The sequence below is a fragment of the Erpetoichthys calabaricus genome, chromosome 9 (genome assembly GCF_900747795.2).
Source record: "Erpetoichthys calabaricus chromosome 9, fErpCal1.3, whole genome shotgun sequence".
Classification (NCBI taxonomy): domain Eukaryota; kingdom Metazoa; phylum Chordata; class Cladistia; order Polypteriformes; family Polypteridae; genus Erpetoichthys; species Erpetoichthys calabaricus.
This window is the reverse complement of record NC_041402.2, coordinates 192,277,767-192,298,310: the sequence shown is the minus strand read 5'-3', so window position 1 is coordinate 192,298,310 and position 20,544 is coordinate 192,277,767. Positions and strand designations below refer to the sequence as shown.

The 20,544-nt window shown below is 41.9% G+C and overlaps 1 protein-coding gene across 1 annotated transcript in view; it reads right to left on the bottom strand.

Annotated features, from left to right (window-relative positions):
• Nucleotides 1-3,973, bottom strand: part of LOC114642066 (uncharacterized) — a 29,122-nt gene extending 25,149 nt beyond the window's left edge. Inside the window, exon 1 of the mRNA XM_028791051.2 lies at nt 3,795-3,973. The gene's annotated coding sequence lies outside the window, so the exon portion shown is untranslated. The remainder of the gene's footprint in view (nt 1-3,794) is intronic.
• Nucleotides 3,974-20,544: the final 16,571 nt, after the last annotated feature.

Here is a 20,544-nt window from a genome sequence, read left to right as displayed (position 1 = left end):
GATTGTTTATTCAAACCTCACATTTTCACTTCCTATGTGTAATACTTTACACTTACTGACATTAAATTTCATCTGCCACAAATCTGCCCAAGCGTGTTTGAAATCCAAGTCCTTCTGTAATGATGTAATGGATTCCAAGTTATCTGCTAATCCACCTATCTTGGTATCATCTGTATACTTTTATGTTATTCTTGACACACCTGATTTTCAACTTCAGCTTATACCTCTACAATCAGAAAGCTATAAACACAGACAGGTAGTCATTTATATAAATAGAATGAAAGAAGATGCAACTGCAGAAGCTCTGCTGACATTTGTTTTCCTTCTTTTACTTAACCACAAGTGAAAATGTGAAGTCACAGTCTGCTACTGTCTTCATTCGCAGGAGCTCAAACCAGTGCCATAGGGCAAGGCCGTTTCTGGGCATAGGCCCTCTAGTGACCAGGGAGGATTATTGCGGTCATCTGTAGAGACTCCTGTCTTTATTTGGTTTAAAAAAAATTGTCCGGACAGGACTGGAGCACAAAGAAAGTTTTATATTGAGACCCGCAGCGGCGCCTGCACCGTCTGCACTATGCACAGGACAATGTGTGCGCTGTTTCATACATTAGTGCAGGCATCTTGTCAGGCATATCGTGCGACATTCTACCTCCTCACTCACTACCTGTTTGCGAGACAGTGAGGGAGAGGCGCTTCACCTTTGGCAGTCAGCCGTTGTCAATACCAGAGGTGCCAGGACTCACACCCTGCTCTTGTCACGTGACGCGCAGCCTGCCAGGCGGAGACACATTTGAGTCCGGGCGGTGCCAAACCTTAACCCTTTAAAAGGGTGAGTGACAACCGACCGGAGTGTAGTGAGCGACCGAGTCCAGGAAACCTCCTCCTGTCATCGCTGCCACCCGCTTGGCTTGCTGGTCTTGGAGACAGGAGCACTGGCACTGCAGCAGGGACACTGTGGTCGCTACGCCACCAGGGATTTTTAAACAATACATACACTGCTGGGGAAAATTATACAGAGACCATCTCGATGGCCTTGCAATGATGACCATTAACAGACACGCGTCTAGGAATATCTCATATGATGAATCTAAGTTAGAAATGATTTGCTGCCAAAAAGTCAAGATTTTAAAAAGGCTTTTATTTGCAATGTTAACTCTCTCCATTTTCCAGTGACGAATTTCTAATGTTATTTATTTGTGGTACTTTCTTTTTCTGTTTAAAGCCTGTTAAATAAGTTATTTACGAGGGACGTTCAAAAAGTTTCGGCACTTTTATATTTTCGTTGGAAACGGTGAAGGCGGGAGGAGTAGTAAGTGGGCATTAAAACGTTGGTATGACGCTGGGAAAACCGCATCGCAAACGGAGGTGACTATAAAGAAAAGTGATGATATTTGTTTTTTGACATTCTTACAGTTAAAAAAAAAAAAAAAAAAGCGGAAACGTTTTGAACGTCCCTCGTATTTGTAAACTGGATCTATTTTGTTATTTTATTGTTCCATATTTCAGCATTTCTTTCTTTATTGAACGTGCAAAAAAATAAGGGGTGCGGGATAAGCGATGACCTCGCGGATCACATAATGATGGCTCAGTCTGTTCCAGATAAGCATCTTTGGATTCACTGAAGGTTTTCTGGAACTGAATTATCCCGAGTTCAGTGAATCCTGATTTTCTTTAACTGTACTTTGCCGGGGGACAGACCCCCTGATGGATGATCTGCCGCTGATTGCAGTTAATTAAATACTGGCCCATAACTTTGCCGCCCTATTACTTAAAAATGAAAGTGCCAGAGTGTTTCTTTAGCGCGACGCCATTAGGGGAACCTTTTTATTTTTGTTCCCAATAACAACCATAGGTTCCAGAAAAATCCTTTATTTATTTAGATCCATTAATAGATTCCATAAATAACCACAAATAGAGACAATATTTTTTATACAGTCTATACAGGTTTATGATTTTAAAGGACTCTCGCCGCATACAATCATAAAGCCTCAGTTCCGATTTTCTTGTGGTTCTCTCCTGCTAGGCAGCCTACTGTAGTCACTAAAGGTTTCTAATTTGTATCTCAGGAAGCTTTACAAAGCCCAAAGAGCCCATTTTAATTACATAATCAAGTGGCTCTGTGGCAAGCAAGTTCTCTAAGAAGAACCACAGAAGCCAGTGAAGTGCTACTAGAGTGCAGGAGGCTGCCTGTTTGCAGACGTGGTCGAGCCGGTCCTGGACTTTATACCTTTCAGACTGTCTTTCACTTAACCTTCCACGACCCGCAGCCCCCCAGCATCACTTTCTGTTCCCTGTACCGCAGCTCCTCTGGACGTCAGAACACAATGAATCCAACTTAAGTACAATTACATAAACTTGAGATATAAAGTACGGCGCTACGTATTTACAACTTAATACTAATGAATAACCCGGCAAACAGTAACGCAGATTCTTCAGTTAATTTCTAACACTCACGGTTTACACCAGAAACAAATAAAGTCACTAGCCAGTATAAAATACAAAAACTGGAAAAGCGCGTTTAACGAGATTCACAGATAAAACGCTGAAAGAGGAACAAACAGCAAGAGAGTACACGAAATAAGATCGGAACACATGTAATACTTTAGAGAAGAACATTTGTGCCACAATGAAACAAATCTATAAATAAAACGGCAGTGGTGAAATAAATAAACACATGAAAACATACAACGATTTCATACTTGACGTTTTTTTTATTTCATTTAGGCACAAATACGAGGGACGTTCAAAACTTTTCCGCACTTTCATATTTTCGTTGGAAAGGTGAAGGCAGGAGGGAGGAGTAGTAATTGGGCATTAAAATGTTGATAAGACGCTGGAAAAACCGCATAGCAAACGACGGTGACCATGTAGAAAAGTGATGTAATTTGTTTTCGAAATTCTTAATAAACAAGAGTTTAAAAAGTGCGGAAGATTTTTAATGCTCCTCGTATATTATTTCGTACGCACGTATAGGATGTCTTTATCAGGTAACTGGAAAATAATTGACATTTTAAAAATCACCTGTAACCCTTGAGCGTGTCCTTCAGTTTGAAAGAACCTGCGGTTGGTCAGCTCCTCGAATGGACTTAACCGTGTGCTCCATTATCCAGGAGGTATTGCGGCACACGGAAAATGCTAAACCACATTTTTTTTGTGGTGCAAATGTAAGCATGAGATAATACTGTACATCGTAAAGAGTACCAACTGGCGGACACCGCGAGCGTCCATATAGTGACTGACCTTTTGTGTGAAAGAAGGCAGGAACGCAGAAACTCCTATTAACAAACGATAAAGCACTAAGTTTTAAACCTGAACGCGGAAGAGTTAAAAAAAGTACATTTACATTTACAAACATATCTACATATAAACACACAGGGCTGGGCAAGAGGTTTACAGTTGTCCCTGTGGAAAAAAGACATGCAGGTTATGATTATTACAATAGCTTAATCATCTCAAAATAATGTCACATAATGGCACAGTGCGCGTAAGATACAGGTCGTGTGTAACAAATAAATAAATAAATACTGATACAAATTCACAAATACATATTAGTACAAGAATAAACTCTGTTTCGCGTACTCACAACAGTAAACCTACTTTTGTCCACCCCTGTTCATATACGAGGGTCGTTCAAAAATTTTCCTCACTTTTATATTTTCTTTCGGAAGGTGACTATGTACAGAAGTGGTGTAATTTGCTTTTTGAAACTGCGGAAAGTGCGGATTCTTTTTGAACGTCCCTCATATATATACACAAGCTATTTTTCATCCTTATAAACTATTAAAAACACTTACAGAGATGGGAGTAAACGTCAATCAAAGTCGAAATCAGTCAGTTTCTAAACTCCAGGACAAACGGTGAAAGACGACAAAAGTGAAATCCGATGGCGCAGCCTTAATGCAAGCATTAAACGAAGAATGGTGTGATTGAAGACTCCGCCCTGAAAGAACCTGCCGAACAGCTCGATGAAAAGGAATCAAGTGTTCTGGCTTTAAATGGCTTTCATTTCAGGAACAGAGTAATGCACTTAGCAACATCACCATTGTCTGGCCCATTTGTTTGATTTTCAATTGACATTTTTTGATATCATAAGGATTAATTGCGAATTTGTCCAGTTTATTGTCTAGTGTGGAGTGGCGCAGTGCTTAATGCTGCTGTCCTAAAAGCCGCCAGCGCGCGCTTCGAATTCCAGCACACAGTGAAGAATTTAGATGTGGGGCGGCACTGGGCGCCCACACCAAAAATAATCGGTATGTTCATTACCGCCAGAACCGGTCAATCCAGTAGGTACCGTTTATGAAAGTTAAGGAGCGCCCTCCGGATACCAAGGGGAATCCTTAACCACCCCCTACCGGACAGCTGCCCAGCTTTGCATCATTACTCATTTTTTTTTTTTTTTTGAGTACTGTAATTCAAATGAAAATCAGAGTAAAATAACACCATTTTTGCCACTACTTATATTTAATCAAACTCATTTATTTTAGGTAAATTTGAGTAAATTAATAAATTAAGTTTACTCAATAATGCAGTATATGAAATCTACTCAAAAATATTGCTTGTAATTTGTTGCCTTGTTTTTTTAAGTACTTTTAACGCATCATTTTTTACAGTGGCAGTCATCGAAGTCTAATCCTGACACCTCACTATCGACAACAAAGGGTGTAGCCCCCACCTAGGGCTCCGGTTTCGACCGGCAGTATAGCGCCATCCGCTTGTTTCTACAGATTCCCTCCACATCCCACACTCACCACGCACGCACACGCACTCATAATCTACACCAACGTTTCTCAACCTTTAAGTATTTGCGACCCGAGTTTTCATAACAGTTTTAATCGCGCCCCCCTAACGTTTTTTTTTTAAAGGAGCCCACTAATATCAATTTGTTCTTTTTTAATTAATGATTTATTATAGATGCATATTTTATTATACCTACTTAACTTTTATCGACATTTATCTAACTCTATATTTATTTTTCTAGTATCAGAATGTAGTTTAAGTTAATTTGTTTTGGTTTCAATAGATGTATTTTTCATATTTTCGATTCTTGTTTTCTTTTTTTCACATCTTCGCGCCCCCCTTTTTGTTACTTCGCGCCCCCCTAGGGTGGCCCGCCCCACAGTTTGAGGACCACTGCTCTACACTCTGACAAATAAAGGGTGCCGCAGTGGCTCTTCAGACCGATACCATTTTTAGTTACCAAAGGTACCAGAAAGAGAATGTATTTATTTATAACAGATTTATGAAATACCAAAGCACCCCAGTTTTTCAAAGGACTCCTGATGAAGGAAAAAAAATAATGACACAGGCTGGGTTCAGGTTCCCTCGATCTGTTAGTGCGCTAAGCACATCTTTCCAAGGCATAAAGAACCAGCTTTGTAAAGAACCCCTTCCGAGATTGAAATGGACCTCACTCACGGACTATCGCTATGAGGAACCACACAATCCAGCCCAGTGCCATTTTAGGACCGTGTTTTGTAAAGTGTACACATACCCGGTGTCTCTAAATTGTGTGGTGTGTGAGACCCTCAATTGACTGAATCATCTTCCATTGTGCCAGATTCTAAAAACAAATTAAAGGTTTATATTATGTTACATTGTTCAAACAAGGTCCCGATATCACGAGTGATAACGGGATAAAATATGGGATGCCCGACCTGAGCCTCCTCGAGGTGTGCAATGTCATTGCCGCTCGAAGATTATGGGAGCTTATAGGGGTGTCCCCCCCCCTCAGTAAACTCGAGTTGCTAAAACGGCGCCCCTCGCTATCCATACCGCAGATAGGGTGGGTGGGCGATTGTGGTTGGAATTAAGGTCGGGAGTAAAATAAATTGAGTAAAATAAATGCCCCGGCTGAATGTTGACAACCACTGCTTAATAGACGTCCATGCTCACTGATTTGATAAACGGTGCGCTAAACTCAGTAAAGTCGTATATCCTGCTCAGTTCTTTTTATTTATTTCTTGGTTTTGTTTAGTGAGTTTCATCGCCTTGAGGTTATAACCTGCCGCTTTTATATACACGATTCTCATCTTGGTGTCCTCTTGACTTAATTATTGATATGAAACGAGATTTACAGTGTGGCCAAATTAAGACCACCAAGGTTTAAAACTCGCCTTATAAAATCCCCAACACGAGGTACGAGGAAGTTTCCGCACTTACTTTAACTCAATTTACTAAGACTTTCAAAGACACGTCACTTTTCTACAAAGACACCTTCGTTTGCGATGCAATTTTCCTAGCGTACCAAGTTTTAATGCCCAATTTATTACTCTCCCCGTCTTCACCGTTTCCAACGAAAATATAAAAGTCCGGCAACTTTTTTGAACGTCTCTTCAATGTATAGCCAAAAATCTATCCATCCATTATCCAACCCGCTATATCCTAACTACAGGGTCACGGGGGTCTGCTGGAGCCAATCCCAGCCAACACAGGGCGCAAGGCAGGAAACAAACTCCGGGCAAGGCGCCAGCCCACCGCAGTAGCCAAAAATCACTGAAGGAATACCGCAATGGGCTTTAACAGGTCCTGATATTTCTTTGACAAAAAAAAAAAAACTTGTAGGAGGAAAAAATGTAAGAAATTCTTCTAATTCAGAGAGACCCAGTTCGGTTTTGAACGTCACATTTATTAATAATAAATCAGGCACATACATTTAAGTAGGAAAAATATAAATCATTAATTTTCTATATTCATTTATCTAGAGCAATAATGGGCACAAGACAGGAACTATCCCTGGACTGGACGCCAGTCGATCGCAGGCTAAAAACAAAAGTACAAAACTTTAATACTGGGTCAACTTAATCTTCCGTTTTTGTCCATTTGTGTATTGCAGTAAATGTAACTGACGAGGGCGACGTCACATCTTCGGGAAATCCACTTTCTTCTCATATCTCACTCAATTTTCAAAATGCTGTGCCAGTTTGTGCGAATAGGGTGATATGTAACCGAACGTTTTCGGTTCGAAGTCGGTTCGTTTAGGTTCGGCGATGTTTGGTGGTTTTTATCCGCAGTGCCAACTTTGATATTTTTGTTTCCTAAACTAAACTGGGAGTTTAGGGTTTAAGGAGAATTTCTGTCCATTTGGAGTGCCACGCGAGTCAAGCAAGGATGTGAATTCCAGTGGTTTAAGAGGGACCCCTTTGGAGTTCTGTTGGAATCATCCGCATGTGTCAAATCGAAGAACCGTGGATTTCATGACAGTCATTCACAGTGGTATAAATTAAAGTGGCAGTGGGTTGGTCTCGTTGCTACGACGCTATTTGTAAATGAATATTGAATAACGCGGGGAGAGGCTGCTTCTTCTTGGCCATAGCAAGAGTCATACTGGACAAAAATGAGTTAACAAGAGACTGTCACTCCCGACGTCACCTGCTACCTCTAAACATGCCGCTCCTTGAAAACTTAGCCGCCCTCAGCAACTCTCTAGATCAGGCATGTCAAACACGCGGCCCCCATGACAGATCCTAGTTAGCACTGAACTTGTACAAAATGATTGATTCAATCACAAACCATAGTATTCTGCATCTTCGGTGTTACTTATTGACTTTTCTTACTTCTGCCTTCTGACAAAAGCGCGTTTCCCATGGCATTACGGTACCGGAAACGTCATCTGCTAGTATAGCCACGAGCCTTGACAAGTTAATAAGCCGCAGAGTCACAATTGAAGTGCTAGGCTGCAGCAGGGGTGGCCTTAGGCATGTGCAAACTGTGCACCTGGGGCCGCCACGCCAATGTATACTGAAAATAAAACAGAAAGAGAAAATAATAATAATTCATTACATTTATATAGCGCTTTACTCGGTACTCAAAGCGCTATCTACACAGGGATGAACCGGGAAGCAAACCCACAATCTTCCACGGTCTTCTTACTGTAAAGCAGCAGCACTACCACTGCGCCACCTGTGAGGACAATAACCACAGAGCTGACGGCAATGTGGCCGAAAAACATTCTGTTTCTTGTTAATTAGTACGCTGTATTTACAAATGGCGGCACGGTGGCGCAGTGGGTAGCGCTGCTGCCTCGCAGTTGGGAGACCTGGGGACCTGGGTTCGCTTCCCGGGCCCTCCCTGCGTGGAGTTTGCATGTTCTCCCCGTGTCTGCGTGGGTTTCCTCCGGGCGCTCCGGTTTCCTCCCACAGTCCAAAGACATGCTGGTTAGGTGGATTGGCGATTCTACATTGGCCCTAGTGCAGGGGTAGGCAACGTCGGTCCTGGTGAGCCGCAGTGGCTACAGGTTTTCATTCCAACCCAATTGCTTAATTAGAAACCAATCATTGCCAATCTCAGACCTTATTTAATTTTATGGCTTGTTAGTCTGTGCAATGTAAGGCTCTTATATCGTAGATTTTTTTTCCTTTCCAAGGATATCATCCAAATGATTTGAAGCCTAAAACAGATCATTTTCAGTCTGTCACATTTTTCTATTAAGTGTTTTATTAAATCAAACAGTGCATGATGAACACACACAGATGGAATTGGAAAAAAGCTAGCTGGAGAACTGCTGGCTGCTTTGTCTTTTACATCTTATTGCTAATAAGGAGCAATTAAAACACTGAATGCAGCAGTTTAAGATTGAAATAAGCAATTAAGGTTGGAGAACCTTAACAAGCGAGACCACTAAAATGAAGCATCAAAATGTCACTTAAGCAATATGTGCTTCATCAGCAATAATTGAATTCTCGTTAAGGAACTGGGTTGGAACAAAAACCTGCACATACTGCGGCTCACCAGGACCGACGTTGCCTACCCCTGCCCTAGTGTATGCTTGGTGTGTGGGTGTGTTTGTGTGTGTCCTGCGGTGGGTTGGCACCCTGCCCGGGATTGGTTCCTGCCTTGTGCCCTGTGTTGGCTGGGATTGGCTCCAGCAGACCCCCGTGACCCTGTGTTCGGATTCAGCGGGTTGGAAAATGGATGGATGGATGTATTTACAAATGTCGCTAGGGTCGGAGCAGTAAGCTATATGTAGTATTACAACGTTTTGCCGTAATGAGAATATCATGGGTCGCCACTTGGTTTTCAAGTTACGGACACGCGCATATAGAAGCGTGTCATGAGCACAAGGCGGCTATGCAGTGTCCGCAAAGGACGTGGCCATCCGCCGTGTATAAGATACCATATTGACATTGGCGGGCGAAGGGGCCACCGATTCTTTCTCTGCCCAGGGCCGCCACGAGCCTATGCCGCCCCTGCTAAGGCTACACTACTGACTGGGCTGCTGAGACTGGCCACTGGGCAGAACTGACCATCACGAGTAGTAATAGCCCGCATATCTTCACGTTGTTTTGCTCTAGTTTCATGTAATTTTGTGCTAGTATTGTAACGAACAGTTAGTGCAGACTACAGCTGAAGATCTGAAGTGGACGTGAGAAGTTGGCGAGTTGTTTATTAACATTTTTGTGATTTTGAGTTTGTAAAATTATTGTAGGTCAGGTGGCTTTTTGCATATCGGCTTATTTTACAATATAAACTTTGAAGTAAACTTAGTAAAGTAAAATTTAATTTTTGGAGGATTTGTTTTCCAACTTGAATTACTGAGCAATGAATTCAGTGAGCATTTTCGTGATTTCAGTTCACACAAACAGGGCATTGCGCTGTTCTCTTATACAACGTTGAGAATGCGCCTGAGAATATCCAAATGGAATTGATTGAAGTGCAGTCAGATTCTATTCTGAAGGCAAAATACAACGAAGTTGGTGTGCCAGGCTTGTATGCTTACCTGCCACCCTCGTATGTGCAGATCCGTAAGTTGGCATCGAGAGTACTGTCTATTTTCGGAAGCACTTACCTTTGTGAGCAATTGTTTTTTTGTTAATGAAAGCTACCAAAACCCCACATCGCTCAAGACTTACCGTCGAGCACCTTTCATCCCTCATAAAAGTTGCAGCTGCACAAGATTTCAAGCCTGATATTGACGAACTGGTTACTAACAAGAGATGCCAAGTGTCGGGACAAAAGAAATAAATCTCAGACTGTAAGGCTCCTATATAAGCAATGAATATAATATAATGAATATCAATCATCAAGACACTATATAAAAGCGGTCCGGATTGTCCTTCCGTCCCGTGAGTGCAAAGCGTAGCGGTATTCCGCTTATCACAGACTTACTACTTGCGGCACGAAGCGACGCGATGTGAGCGGAGTTCTGGTGTTCCCATCGTTCCCTTGCTTTTGTGCGCGATGCGCTGGAAAAATAGACAAAATTTTGTCTCTGGAAATAATTAATGTTGATGGAGTATACAAATGCCTCACCGCGTAGTAAATATCAGGGGAGCTAAATAAGCTATAGATGAGAATAAGCAAGCTTATTTAGTGCCTGAAACTCCGTCTTTAGCGGTACAGATTCGGGCTGACATTGTACGACATGTTTTAAGTAATTGGTCAAGGTTTCAGACATTTACAATGATGCCGTCAGGAATCTCTTATACAAATGAGCTTCAGTATCTCACTGAAATGTCAAAGTCTCAAACTTTTTTTTTTTTTATATTTTTATTTTAATCATTCCATACTAACAGATCAATTTATAACCCAACAAAATTGAAGACAAATCAAACCCTACCCCTGAGAAGGAGAGCTTAGCTAAAGGAAAATTGCTTAGGGCTTTTTAATAAGGCAACATTAAACAAAAGAAAGGGAGAAGTAAATATCTATATAAATAAGAGATGGAGAAGGGAATTAAATGCAATAATAGTTATTTCTCTTATTCTAAAATAATATTGATTAAATCCTGCCAGGATTTGAATAAATTCTGTACAGATCCTCTAACTGAGAATTTGATTTTTTCCAATTTCAAATAATATAAAACATCGGTTTCCCACTGACTTATCAGAGGAGAGTTAGGATTCTTCCAATTTAACAAAACAAGTCTGCGTGCCACAAGTGTAGTGAATGCAATCACCGTTTGCTTGTCCTTCTCCAATTCAAGTCCATCTGGAAGAACACCGAACACAGCAGTTAGTGGGTTAGGAGGGATTGTGATACCAAGGCTGTCTGAAAGGCACTTAAAATTTTTTGTCCAAAATGATGTTAGTTGGGTGCGGGCCAAGAACATGTGACCCAGTGAGGCAGGAGCTTGGTTGCAGCGCTCGCAGGTTGGATCTTGCCCTGGAAACATTTTGGACAGTTTTAAGCGAGACATGAGCTTGATATATAATTTTTAGTTGAATAATTCTATGCTTTGCGCATATAGAACTCGAGTGAATTCTCTGCTTTGCTACCTTCCACTCCTTTTCTGATATATTGATTAAGAGATCTTCTTCCCAATGTCCTCTTGGATCTTTGAAAGGTAGGGACTCTAATAAGATTTTATATAATGCGGAAATGGTGTTTAATTCCTCAAAATTGAGCAGTATTTTTTCCAGCATTGTGGAGGGTGCAAGGTGGGGGAAATCAGGCAGTTTCTGTTTAACAAAATTTCTAATTTGAAGATAGTGAAAGAAATGTGTAGCTGGTAGGTTGAATTTTGAACATAATTGTTCAAAAGATGTAAATATGTTGTCTATATAAAGATCTCTGAGCATTTTAATCCCAAAACTTTTCCAGGTATTAAAAACTGGATATACTTGCGAAGGTTGAAAGAGGTGGTTCTCTTGCAGAGGTGCCACTGATAAAAGATTTTCCATCTTAAAATGCTTTCTAATTTGGTTCCATATTCTGAGTGAGTAAAGCACAATTGGGTTATTAGTATATTTGCGATAACTTTCATTTATTGGAGAGCAGAGCAGGGAATATAAAGAAGTACTACAGGATTTTACAAAGTCTCAAACTTATGGTACCATTTCTGAGCTAATGGCAGCGGGAGTGTTGTTCCCCTAGGAGTTTCAAGTATATTATTATGGAGTCCTACACTCCCAAGTTTGGACAGGCACTCGAGGGGATAAAAAAAAAAAACTTAGGTTTTCGGGAGATGTTATGAATGGGCACTTTGATGTTCTCATTCCCTACACTTACATGTCTGATGTACACATGGAGCGCACACAAATTGAGGATAAAAGTTGGGTGAGCCTAGTAATATAATAAGGACCTAGCTAAGAGGTTAAGACTCTAATTTATGGAGACTGCATGGAAATAAATTGCTTTTCTTTAAACATTAAGTGTTACATTTTTTAAAGTTTTCAGTATTGGAAAGCATACAATATGCAAGCTTTCGAGGCAACTCAGGCCCCTTCTTCAGGCAAGAAGCTTGCATATTGTAATCTTTCTAGTTAGCCAATAAAAGGTGTCATTTTGCTTGGCTTTTCTCTACATTCATAATGGCTAACACGGTACAACACCCTAGTACTACAGTATTGGAAAGAAAGCTATAGTAACTTTGTATAATAGTATAATAGTATTTGTTACAGTACAGCCCGCTGACGCACGTATGGCAGTCGAAGCGGCCCACCAATGGTAGTGAGTTTGACATGCCTGGTCTAGATGGTCGATACGGTAGACCCAGCCCTGCTTGAACCCAGAGAGTTCTTGTTGTCCTCCACATTGGTGTCCATGTCCATAAGTAAGCGGAGATTATTGTTTCCTGCTATCTCGGGCGCATTAGTCTGTGGATTTTTGCATAGGCTGCAGTGGGTTGGCACCCTGCCAGGGACTGGTTCCTGCCTTGTGCCCTGTGTTGGCTGGGATTGGCTCCAGCAGACCCTCGTGACTCTGTGTTTGGATTCACCGGGTTGGAAAATGGATGGATGGTTGGATGAAAGGCACTATATAATAGATAGATAGATAGATAGATAGATAGATAGATAGATAGATAGATAGATAGATAGATAGATAGATAGATAGATCTGTGAAAGGCACTGCTGCGGTGGGTTGGCACCCTGCCCAGGATTGGTTCCTGCCTTGTGCCCAGTGTTGGCTGGGATTGGCTCCAGCAGACCCCCGTGACCCTGTGTTCAGATTCAGCGGGTTGGAAAATGGATGGATGGATGGATTTTTGCATAGGAATTAGTCGTGCTCGTCTTCTTCTATTTTTGTATGCACGATCGGCACTATAAGCTAAAGACGCTAACCACTGTGATCGTGTTGTCATCGCGATGATAGTTTTGAAATTAGCCAAGATAGCAAAAGTTTGACTTACCTTTGCCTAAGGAACTGCTCGATTGTGACGGTTGAGAAGATGTTGCCTGCAGGTAGCGCCGGTCAGTTACTCGCGCACCTTTAAGGATGTTTGAGTGGAGCCCCGGCGAAGTCTCGGGAAGCGAACTGAGAACGGGCTCAAAATATGAATTAGTTGAAAATCCTTATGAATAAAGAAGAGGCAAGATCAGCTTTCCCATCGTATGCCTGAAAGCGAAAGCCTTAAAGGAGATCCCGTTGATCTGCCCTCGTCTCACTCAAAAAAAAAAAAAAATTCTTCCTGAATTTACTTAGTCCTGCGGTGGATTGGCACCCTGCCCATGATTGGTTCATGCCTTGTGCCCTGTGTTGGCTGGGATTGGCTCCAGCAGACCCCTCGTGACCCTGTGTTCGGATTCAGTGGGTTGGAAAATGGATGGATGGATGGATTTTACTTAACTGAGTTATGTCAACAATTTCCACAAAACTGAGTTATGTAAACTGAGAATAATATTTTGTAGTATTATCTCCTTAAACGACTTATACTCAGTCAACATAATGTGGTCAAGTGATTTTTTTCTATGTTCAACAAATTAAATTAACTAACACAATCTGAACATCGTTTTACTTTGCTGGACCAATTAATGTTTAGTAGAATGAACTAAATGAATTAACATAACGTAATATCACAGCATTTTGTCTTTACTTAGCTGTAGTTGGCAGTACTAATGGAACTATTTTGAAAAGTTCCCACTAAGTGATCTGTTTATTATGGATTGCTTTTTATTTAGCTGGTTTAACAAAATATATGGATGTGGTTTGAAACAGACTTTCGCAATAAACAGGGTGAACTCGGAGCGCTGAATGCTAAAGATAGCGGAAAGAAAAAAAAAATCAGTGATCTACATGCAAATCGACGATTTTGAACGAGAACAATGGCTCGGCTTTATAAAACAAGCCAAACTGAGACAATCCCCTTCGTGAGACCAAAATGAGCAGTTAGCGGATCAACTTCGCGAATTATTACTGCGAGATTTTTGAGGCTAGAGATCTGCACTGGCAATCGGAAGGTTGCCGATTCGAATCCCATAAACGCCAAAAAGGGACTCCGCTCTGTTGGGTCCTTAAGTAAGGCCCTTAACCTGCAATTGCTGAGCGCTTTGAATAGTGAGAAAAGCGCTATATAAATGCAAAGAATTGTTATTATTATTATTAGGTCAGAATCGCACAGAACCCTCAACATTCACACTTAAGGTACATATTTGAAAGTAAAGAACGCTTTTTACCGTCACAGCCAACTGCTGCGGCACAAGTTTTTGTCGCCCAGGGCTGTCTTTGAGTGGCCTTCTCTCCCACCTTCCTCCCTTGTAAAATGTAGCTGCTCCCGAAGGTTTTCTCCTGGTACAGATGAGACCACGCTCTGACTGATTTTTAAAGAGTATTTATTTACTCTCGCTCTATCTCTCTCTCTTTACAGCTCTCAAACACCGTGAAAAACTAAAATAAAATAAAGCTATTCAATTAAACAATTAATGAGTTACACAGGTGTAAGGATAACAAATTAAAACATACCGTGTGCGCCTTCTGACCAGAAATTCAGGAGTCTCTATTACAGTCTCTCTCATACTTCACTTCTTACTATCTTATTAAAGATTAAACTGCTCAGAGTCCATTAAGCGTGTCACTGCGTGCATTTCCGCTCCACCAATCAACCTTATCATGTGACTACTGCGCCCTTCCGCTCAGACCAACTTTGCAAACTTATGTACAAATAAGGTGCTGGTCATAAAATTAGAACATCATGACAAAGTTGATTTATTTCAGTAATTCCATTCAAAAAGTGAAACTTGTATATTAGATTCATTCATTACACACAGACTGATGTATTTCAAATGTTTATTTCTTTTAATGTTGATGATTATAACTGACAACTAATGAAAGTCCCAAATTCAGTATCTCGGGAAATTAGAATATTGTGAAGAGGTTCAATATTGAAGACACCTGGTGCCACACTCTAATCAGCTAATGAACTCCAAAGCCTTTAAATGGTCTCTCAGTCGAGTTCTGTAGGCTACACAATCATGGGGAAGACTGCTGACTTGACAGTTGTCCAAAAGACGACCATTGACACCTTGCACAAGGAGGGCGAGACACAAAAGGTCATTACCAAAGAGGCTGGCTGTTCACAGAGCTCTGTGTCCAAGCACATTAATAGAGAGGCGAAGGGAAGGACAAGATGTGGTAGAAAAAAGTGGACAAGCAATAGGGATAACCGCACCCTGGAGAGGATTGTGAAACAAAACCCATTCAAAAATGTGGGGGAGATTCACAAAGAGTGGACTGCAGCTGGAGTCAGTGCTTCAAGAACCACCACACACAGACGTATGCAAGACATGGGTGTCAGCTGTCACATTCCTTGTGTCAAACCACTCTTGAACAAGAGACAGCGTCAGAAGCGTCTCGCCTTTGGACTGCTGCTGAGTGGTCCAAAGTTATGTTCTCTGATGAAAGTCAATTTTGCATTTCCTTTGGAAATCAAGGTCCCAGAGTCTGGAGGAAGAGAGGAGAGGCACAGAATCCACATTGCGTGAGGTCCAGTGTAAAGTTTCCACAGTCAGTGATGGTTTGGGGTGCCATGTCATCTGCTGGTGTTGGTCCATTGTGTTTTCTGAGGTCCAAGGTCAACGCAGCCGTCTACCAGGAAGTTTTAGAGCACTTCATGCTTCCTGCTGCTGACGAACTTTATGGAGATGCAGATTTCATTTTCCAACAGGACCTGGCACCTGCACACAGTGCCAAAGCTACCAGTACCTGGTTTAAGGACCATGGTATCCCTGTTGTTGATTGGCCAGCAAACTCGCCTGACCTTAACCCCATAGAAAATCTATGGGGAATTGTGAAGAGGAAGATGCAATACGCCAGACCCAACAATTCAGAAGAACTGAAGGCCACTATCAGAGCAACATGGGCTCTCATAACACCTGAGCAGTGCCACAGACTGATCGACTCCATGCCACGCCGCATTGCTGCAGTAATCCAGGCCAAAGGAGCCCCAACTAAATATTGAGTGCTGTACATGCTCATACTTTTCATGTTCATACCTTTCAGTTGGCCAACATTTCTAAAAATCCTTTTTTTGCATTGCTCTTAATTGATATTCTAATTTTCCGAGATACTGAATTTGGGACTTTCATTAGTTGTCAGTTATAATCATCAACATTCAAAGAAATAAACATTTGAAATACATCAGTCTGTGTGTAATGAATGAATCTAATATACAAGGTTCACTTTTTGAATGGAATTACTGAAATAAATCAACTTTGTCATGATATTCTAATTTTATGACCTGCACCTGTAAATAAAATTACAATTAGAAAAGCAATTATTATTATCAACAATAAGATTGCACCACAACTATGATATACAATATCCATCCATCCATCCATTTTCCAACCCGCTGAATCCGAACACAGGGGTCTACTGGAGCCAATCCCAGCCAACACAGGGCACAAGGCAGGAAACAAACCTGGGCAGGGTGCCAACCCACCGCACGACACACACACACACCCACACACCAAGCACACACTAGGGCCAATTTAGAATCGCCAATCCACCTAACCTGCATGTCTTTGGACTGTGGGAGGAAACCCACGCAGACACGGGGAGAACATGCAGACTCCACGCAGGGAGGACCTGGGAAGCGAACCCAGGTCCCCCAACCGCGAAGCAGCAGCGCTACCCACTGCGCCACCGTGCCGCCGGTGAAGATTCAGATTTGTAAAATATAACTGCAACATATGAATTTGCAACCATTTTTAAACATTAAAAACGATGTAATTTTGACATAAATAACACACATTAGCTTACTAAAGCCCCGTCAAATAAAATTATCAAAAAAGTGCCTCCCCCTTGGGTACGGCGACCTGCAGTTACACCACGCTTAAAATGGTCGAACTTGAAGCAATTCTCCAAAGGACTCGAGAGCGCGAGTTGTTTAAAGCAGAAGGACAATGACTGTCTAACAGAGGGACCGACGCTCAAAGTCAAAGAGATGATCTCCGTTCAGATTTGCGGAAACAAACGGAAGGTCAGAATGCAATCACTGAAATGTCAATCCAGCAAAAAAAAAAAAATCAGGACGAGCCTCGTGCCGATATTTAATGGTGACCCTCTGACATCCACATCATTCATTAGTGCCTTGGATTTTGATGTGGACAGCGCTTTTGAAAAATATCGACATACATGACATTTCCTTCAGCAGTCAACTATGGACGACCACAGGAACTCGGCTTTTTAAAAACGCATACATATCCGTCACAGGCTTTTTGACTGTGGTGTCCCGAGTGCCATCGTCGGTGTCGTCAGTAATGAGAGTAACAAAAGTGCTTCACCCGTTTAGGTAAAGGTGACCTTTCGTGAACACGCAGCTCAGCGCACGGCGTGTAAAAGGCTTTTTTAGCAAGTCGAAGCGGAAAAATCAACGAGATCAGCAAACCCTACAGCTCTTCCTTCCTTTCTTTTTTCCTCAGTACTTCAGGCTGTTGATCTCCAACTCATTGCCTCAGATTGTCACCAGTAGTGAGTTATTTCTGGTATGTTCTTGCAGTAATGGACATGACATTCATGCCAAATCTAAAAGTGCTCCTAAATTGTCTGGTGAGTTGATTCGAGACCAGTTCAGTGTGTCTTCATACGTGTTCTACATACCGCAGCTTCTTCTGACTTAGAAATTTTTCTGAGTCTTCCTCCAGCTCTCAATATTTCTTTTTGTAGGACTGGGTCCAGTTTAAAGATCTGCATTTTTCTTTACATTATTCTTTCAGTTGAGCGAGGTGGATAAGCTCTACCAGCTTTAGCAAAATCTTCAGGAGAACATGCGGGTTTGGTTTAATTGTCAGTTTGTGCTTTGTCAGGTATTCTGCAATGTTTTTCTGGGTGACTTTCAGGTTGTCCAGTTGCACGTTTAACTGTATTTCATGAAACTGGAGAAACCAAGCCAGCTCTTTCTTTAAAAATGTGACCATTCTGAGTACAGAGTGTAGGTTCTGTCTGTCACAGTAACTGTCCATCCATCCATTTTCCAACCCGCTAAATCCGAACACAGGGTCATGGGGGTCTGCTGGAGCCAATCCCAGCCAACACAGGACACAAGGCAGGAACCAATCCCAGGCAGGGTGCCAACTCACCCACACTGACACACACAAACACACCCACACACCAAGCACACACTAGGGCCAGTTTAGAATCGCCAATCCACCTAACCTGCTCACAGTAACTGCACAGTTATTAATTTCTGGGTTTTCATAAATGAAGACACCATTCAGTTGTTTGGTCTTTTTGGTCACTTTATGGCCTGGCTTCAATAAAAATCCTGGGTCTGGTGCTCATGTTTTGCTTCTTGATGAAGCTTTCTATGCTCGGCCCTCTTGATGTCTGACCTACTGGATTCAGGGCAGATGTGACGTTCTTCCATTGTGAAGGTTGTGATTGACCTCTTATCCCTGTGACTCTCTGTTGGCGACAAAGGTCTTGAAATGAGTGTTTTCATTTGAGATGTATTTTAGCATTCGGAATCTATCAGTCCAAAATGTTGACTCTTGAAGGAGTATTTTAAGTTCACTTTTTAAGATCTTATCAAATTTGACTGCCACAACAGCTGCTGTGAGCTCCAGTCTTGGAATTGTGACATGTTCTAAAGGTGCCACTCTTGTATTCCCCATTAAGAATGAACAATGTTTCTTAGTTAGTCGAAGAGAAGACATGTAACAGTGCCATATCCATGCATCTCCACTGGCATCTGCAAAGAAGTGCGTTTGAGCATACTGTGTATGTCCCGATTCTACTGGTTTGATGCATCTACTTACTTTATAACCAATGTGGCCATTGTGGGGTGCCCTGAGCCCCAAACACCAGACACAACTCAGCCCAACATTCAAGGTTAAATAAACCACCTTCTTCAGAGAGTTAAAGCCGGTCCAACATGATATAATATTCAAAATACGCCATCTCTGTGGTCATAGTCTACTGCTTCGTGACTCTGACCATCTGATGCAGAGGAGGTGGCTTCTTTATGCTGGACCTTGAAGTACCTTTGGTGCCCAAGTACCACACATTGGAAACACTTCCAGGCCAGGTGGAATGCCCCTCAAAGTAACATTAGTGTTCCCCTGCAGGTTCCCCCTTCTAGTAGGTGGAGTGGTGGCTCTGAGGTTAGGGATCTGCACTGGCAATCGGAAGGTTGCTGGTTCGAATACCATAAATGCTAACAGGGACTCTGCTCTGTTGGACCCTTAAGCAAGGCGCTTAACCTGCAATTTCTAAGTGCTGTGAGTAGTGAGAAAAGCGCTATATAAATGCAAAGAATTATTAGTACCCAAGTAACCCAACAAGGCTGCCCATAAGGACTACAGTTCCCAATATGCCTTGAGTGTGTACAAATGGGAGTTCCACCAGAGGGATGCTGCCACCCTGTGTGTAGGGGGAATACGTATGGCTCTGGGAAGCAGTCTCCCTCTGTCCTTCCTCCCAGTAGGGGAAAGGTACCATCTACCAACCCACCTGGGATGCTTGTCCATCCTCTCTCTTCCATTATCAAGTCCTGTCCAGGCAAGGAATCGCCACCCATCTCTGTTGGGATGCTAGTGTCTCCATTATGGCATTCACACCAGAAAGTAGTTTTAAGTCATCCATCCAATTTTTTTTCCTTTGTGCTCGTGCTTGACTTCCACGTCATCATCCCATTTACATTTCTCTTTGCAAAAACCTCTTAAGATGAGCTTTGTAGGCAGTATAACTGGTGCTAAAAATCCAAGGGGGTCACCTACTGAACTGCACATAGATAGAACATCACGCCTGGTAGCGGGCTTGTCTTGTACCTTCATCTGAAATTTAAAACTTTCAGTTTTGGTGCACCACTGGACGCCCAGGACACGCTCTGTTTGGAACAAACTGTGGCTCAAGTCTAAATCCTTTGGTTCAAAAGTTCTGTGTCTATTTCAGGAATAGACAAATTAGACGGTTCTTCTGTTTCTCATCCACTTGGTCAGGTTGAATCCCCCTTTAAAGCACAGAGCTTGGAGGTCTCTTTCCAAATGTGTTGCTAGTTCTTGCACTGACACTGACTTTACACTGCCATTGACTTCGATTATTATGAAGAACAGTGTTAACTGCTTCCTCAGAAACTCTTTCTTTTGTATCTTTGGCTTTTGATCACAAAGCATAAGAAGCACAACTGGGTGAAGAATTAGCACCAGAAAGATGTCCCATCATTTAAATTCTTCCAAATCTTTACTTAGATTGGGTTGTGAGAGTCTTCATCACCCTCAGAGTTTGTCCTGTTTTGTCGCATTAAAATCTAGAATTAAAGTGGGTTTTCATTTGGATATTATGTAATGGATTTAATAATATATATTGTCCAAATTGTTGAAGACAAGTGAAAATGGAATACCTTATATATTGTCACACACGTGCGAGTGGGAGGCAGCTAATGGACCTGAATAA